Source organism: Prionailurus bengalensis, chromosome C1 (assembly GCF_016509475.1).
Source record: "Prionailurus bengalensis isolate Pbe53 chromosome C1, Fcat_Pben_1.1_paternal_pri, whole genome shotgun sequence".
NCBI lineage: Eukaryota > Metazoa > Chordata > Mammalia > Carnivora > Felidae > Prionailurus > Prionailurus bengalensis.
Window position 1 is genome coordinate 149,942,858 of NC_057345.1, and position 6,242 is coordinate 149,949,099.

Here is a 6,242-nt window from a genome sequence, read left to right on the forward strand (position 1 = left end):
TGACAATAATAGATCTTTACCATATTAAATATTTTTCAACTAAGGGAAAAATTTAAAACTATAAAATCCTATTAAAATCAAGCTATTCAAGGCAAATTCTTAAGACAGGAAGTAGCTTAGAGGTTACCAGTAGCTGGGGAGTTATTGCTTAATGGTTACAGAGTTTCTGTTTGTGGTGATGAAAAAAGTTTTGCAAACTAGCAGACGGTTGCACAACAGTATGAATGTAATTAATACCACTGAATTGTATATGAGAAAATGGTAAAACTTATGTACGTTACAAATTTTTTAAATGGCTAGAATGGTAAATTGTATGTTATATATATTTTAAGCACGATCTTAAAAAAATGGTCATTCATTTACAAGAACGTTTATTCCCTTAAAAACTGCTACATTTGATATAAATGTTAAATATATCATAGTCTCACACCTCCATTTCTGAGCTAGATTTTACCTAAAAATTTCACAGATATATAATAATCTATAATTCATCCCCATTATGCTAGAAATTGCCATATTTTCCTTGTTGAATAAATAATTTTAATTATAATACTACATATGGTAAGTCTTTTAATTTTAGTTGAGTCAAAATACTGATGAAAAGCACCTAGCAACCAAAAATCTAAGATGGACTCCTGAAAGAAAACAGGTGTCAGCCCTTATTGAATAGAAGTTCTGTACTGTGCTGAAAGGGAATCTTTAAGAGTGATACAATGTATACATACCAAAGCCCACATAATTATCAGAAATCATGTGTATTTGCCTGAAAAGTAATAAAAACATGCAGTATGAAAAAAGAAAATCCTCAAGAAATAAGAAGACAATCTAACTCTTGAATATATACAGCTCTCCTCATTTCAGAGACAAAAAAAAAATTCCTTTTCATTTCCTATTTTTTTTTATAAGTACTCTTTAAAAGACCATTTGCAACACAACACAATGATATTTTGTTATAGAGCAATTTTCTAAAGATATTCTTAATGTAGCTATGTTTTTGATAATTATATGTAGAAGACTAAAAATCAATAATAAGCCACGAAATTAACATAATTTTAAACATATCTTTAAAAAGAGATAAATGATATTCATTCTTTCTTATAGTGTCAAAAAAAGGATTAAAAAAAAAAGACAGAGGAAATGAGGTTCCTGGGTGGCTCAGGGGGCTCTGATTCTTGATTTTGGCTCAGGTCATGATCTCACGATTCAGGAGTTCGAGACCTACATCGGGCTTGATGCTAACAGTGTGGAGCCTGCTTGGGATTCTCTCTCTCTCCCTCTCTCTCTGCCACTTCCATGTATGCATGGTCTTTCTCTCAAAATAAGTAAAATAAATTTAATTTAAAAAAACAGCAAATTAAAATACATCTTACTTGTTAAATTTTATTTCTGATTTCATATCTATCATGAAACATGTATCAGGACAAAATAAACCCATAAACAACAAATATCACATATTGTGGCAATGAAGAGTCATTCAAAGAAAGTGGTTTCAGAATATGCTATTTGAGCACAGATAAACTTTATTTTTATTTCAGAAGCTTAATTTTGCCCAAATCCTGATTACCATAACATTTAGAAATATAAAAACAAGTACTTTTGTGGATCTTTTCAGGGAATCACCCTTATGGCTGTACCTATGAAGTTACTTCTAAGAACAAGAGAAATAACAAATGCCGTACTGTTTACATCCCCACCTAGTGGTCCTAAAGTTTTGTTCATTATAGCTATTAAAAAATGAATACTTAAAACATGAAAACTCAAATAAAGTTATCTGGCTAAAATTAGCAACACTTTACAACTAGGAAAGGTATTATTAGATCATTTAATTCCATGATATTACAATTAGGGAATGTATTGCTATGCCAGAAACTATGTGAAGCCATCAGAAAAAAAAAAAAATGGAGCATTTTCTTAGAACGTCTAGTTTACTTAACGCTGTGTATTAAAGCAAACACATATCCTGAAGTAAAATGTTTATTTATACCATTTCTATTACAAAATAGAAATCAAGTTCATGAGACACGAAATACTAATTCCAACTGCCAAATTGCTATACAATATGTGTGTGGGGGGGGGTGGGGGTTGTATATATCATTTCTTAGCTCTTTTATTCTAGTCCTCAGAATTTTCCTTTCACTTCGTATCATAGCACATGTACAACCTAAGGTCAACTCAAAAGTCCTATTCTAGATTCTTTTTAACAATTTGTTTAAAAATTTAATATTAAATTGAATTTTGGAAGTAGATACTTCTTTGATTTTTAATGCATGTACACATTCATGTTACTATCAGCACAATCAGGATAGAGAACACTTCTATCACCTTCCACCTTCAAAATCTCTTTTACTATATCTTTGTAGTCACACATTCCCACAATCCCTAGCCTCTGGCAACCACTGATCTATTTTCTATTAATATAAGTTTATCTTTCCAAAAACAGTTTATAAAGGTAATCATACATAATGTAACCGCTTGAGAATGGTGTCTTTATTTCATGGTTCCCTTTGACATTCACTCAATTTTTTTCCCTTCATTTAACTTTCAGTTCATTCCTTTCAATTGTTTTTTTTTCTTTTTTTTAAAGTTTATTATTTATTTTGAGAGTTTGTGGGGCTCAAACTTAAGAACTGTAAGATCATGATCTGAGCTAAAACCAAGAGGAGTTGGAGGTTCCAGACTGAGCCATCCAGGTGCCCTGATTTTTTTTTAACCAATTTCTTAGTCCTATTTTATTTTTTTTAATTAAAAATTTTTTTATTTTAATTTCAGTTAACATACAGGGTTATATTACTTTCAAGTATACAACAAAGTGATTCCAAAATTCCATACATCACCCAATGCTCATCATGACAACTACACTCTTTAATCCCCATCAGCTATTGAACCCATCCCTCACCCCCTTCTCCTTTCTATTGTTGAATAGTTCTATATAATATATGGGATAGTGTATAGTATATCATGGTATAAAAAGAAGTACCATAGTTTGTTTACACATTCAGCCACTAAAGAATTTTTGGCTTGTTTCTATTTCAGAGTGAATGTGAATAGAGTTCATAAACATTTGTGTTTAGGCTCTTTTCTAATTTATAAATGTAGGTGATTTACTATTAGAAGACTTTTGTAAGTCAACTATTTATAAAGAATGTGACATGAAAATACAACTTTCATAAAAGTAAGAATTTAAATAAACATTCATATTTTAAAGATTTTATTTTGAAGCAATTTCTACACCCAACATGGGGCTTGAACCCACAACCCCAAGCAAGAGTCATATACTCTACCAACTCAGGCAGCCAGGTGCTCCTAAATAAATATTTTCCATGCCTAGATTACTTCATCACTATTTAGGAATTAGCATTAAGAAGACAATTATTTCAGCTTATATATGAAAAAAGTAAAATAGAAAGGATGAATAATTAAACTTCTTTTAAATAAGAGTATATGTCATAATTTACTTAAAAAAATCTAGAAAGGGGAGACTTCCAAGGACGATGGTAGAGTAGAGGGATCCTAAACTCAACTCAACCCAGGGATACAACTAGATAATACCCACATCAGTGCAAATAACCCAGAAAGTGATCCAAAGAATGGCAGAACAGATTCTCTACAGCTAAATATAGAGAAGAGGCCACATAAAAAAACATAGGAAGGGCCAAGATGTGGTCAGGAGCCAAAGGACCAGTGGGATTGTCTGATGGAGAAACACCGTAGGTGCAGAGAGGAAAAAGAAACAGACCCTCACACCGAGCATCCCAGGCACAGAGAATCTGCATTGGGATAAATCTCCATAACATTTGGCTTTGAAAACCTGAGGGTCCCAACAATCAGTGGGACTTAACATCTGAAAGTTTAAAAATCAGTGGACTCAGTTCTGGCAGAGCTGGGAGGGCAGCTTATTAAGAGACAGCACAATAAACAGACTTGCTGAGATACAACATAGAATCAGCAGTTTGAAAAATGCCTGGGGTATATAGGAGGAAGATTTATTTACTAATCTCAGAACCTGTGCTACAAGAGGAGGGATCATTGGGAGACCTCTCCAAGAGAAAAAAAGAGCTGGGGCATGCCAATTCTCTTTCCCATCCCTTGGTGTAAATACTCCTGTAGGAAAAAGCACAGTGCTACCCTCTCCAATTAGCTTGCTAACACTGCACCCCACTCCTTCTTGTGGGTATGGGCAGTGTGGGTATGGGCTGCAGGTCCACTCCCACAGTAGACCAGTGTGGAACGTGCTGGTACTGAGTGCCTTGTACCTGTTCTCCTGTAGATCTGCTCCCTGCAATACTGCCCTTGGCCAGAGCCCACTCAAAACACTGCCACAAGCCTGGTGGTGTGCAACTAGTGCCCACAGGGGCCAACACCACTCCAAAGCGCTCCTGCCCCAGAGAAAGGGGAAGACAACCACTCATAACAGTACAACTGCAACACAAGCAGTTCACAGTGAACCCCAGCAGTTCACTGGGGCAGACACCTGGTCTGACTGCAGGTCTCGCCCACCAAAGAAAACTTCTCTAACACAGGGAAAATGCACCGAAGTTCTCTGGTAAACATCTGGTCTGACTCAACTGAAACTCAACTAACAACACAGGAACCAAACACTGCCCACAAGAGGCAAAAGAGAGCCATTGCAGATGACTGACTGGACTGAAGGAAAATGTGACTCAGCCACAACAGTAAGGCACACACAACACACATAAGAGGGACCCCTTAAGTGGTAGGTTCTCATGAACCAGGGACATTGCACTGAAAGGCACTATAGGACCTCTTCTCCATAAATCCACTACTTTCAAAGGCAAGAGATGTAGCTGATGTTCCTAACACATAGAAACAGATATAGAGAGGTGGACAAAATGAGGAGACGAGGAATATATCCCAAATGAAAGAACAGGACAAAATCACAGCAAGAGAGCAAAATGAAATGGAGATTAATTAATATACCTGATAGAGAATTTAAAGTAATGGTCATAAAGATACCCACTGGGGGGCCCTGGCTAGCTCAGTCAGTACAGTATGTGACTCTTGATCTTGAGTTCAGGCCCCATGTTGGATGTGGAGTTTAATTTTAAAAATAAGACACTCACTTGACTTGAGTAAAGAGTGGAGGACCTCAATGAGACGCTCAAAAACAAAATATTTTAAAAAATCGGAGATGAAGAGGTCAGTTGAAATGAAAAACACTAAATGAAATAAATGGTAGATTAGAGAAAGAAGAACAGACTGGCAACCTGGAGGACAGAGTAATTGAAAGCAATCAAGTTTAACAGGAGGAAAAAACAAATGAAAATAGACTAGAGGAATTCAGCGGCCCCATCAAGTGTAATAACATTCGTATTATAGGGATCTCAGAAGGAAAAGAGGGAGAAAGGGAGCAGAAAATTTATTTGAAGAAATAATACCTGAATACTTCCTGAACCTGGGGAAGGAAACAGATCTCCAGATCTAGGAGGCACAGACAGCCTCCAACAAAGTCAGCCCAAGGAGGTACAACATCAAGATACACAGTAATTAAAATGGCAGAAAGTAAGTACACCTGGCTGGCTCAGTCTGTGGGGCATACAACTCTTGGGCTCAGGGTTGAGTTTGAGCCTCACATTGGGTGCACAGATTACTTAAGAATAAAATCTTTAAGGGGTGCCTGGGTGGCTCAGTCGATTGAATATCCAGCTTTGGCTCAGGTCATGATCTCACGGTTCGTGAGTTCAAACTCCCCATCAGGCTTACTGCTGCCAGGGCGGAGCCCACTTTGGATCCTCTACCCACTCCCCACCCCTCCACTGCTTATACTCTTTCTCTCAAAAATAAACATTAAAAAAAAAAAAGAATAAAATCTTTAGAAAAATACTTTAAAAACAAAGTTAAATAAAATGGCAGAAAGTAATGATAAAGAGATAGTGATAAAGAGAGAATTTTAAAAGCAGCAAGAGAAAAGAAAACGATTTCATACCAAAGAAACCCGTTGGGAATGCTGGCTGATGTTTTAGCAAAAACTGCAGTACAAGGAGTGGCACAATTATTAAAAATGCAGAAAGCAAAAACTTCGCAACCAAGAGTACTCTACCCAGTAAGGGTATCATTCAAAATAGAAAGAGAAATAAGCAGTTTCTCAGACAAAAGTTAAAGGAATACATCACCACTAAATTAGCTCTACAAGAAATGTTAAAGGAGACTCCTTGAGTGGAAAGGAAAGACCATAAGTAGGAATAAAAAAAAGTAGGAAGTACAAAAGCAGAAAAATTAGGTAT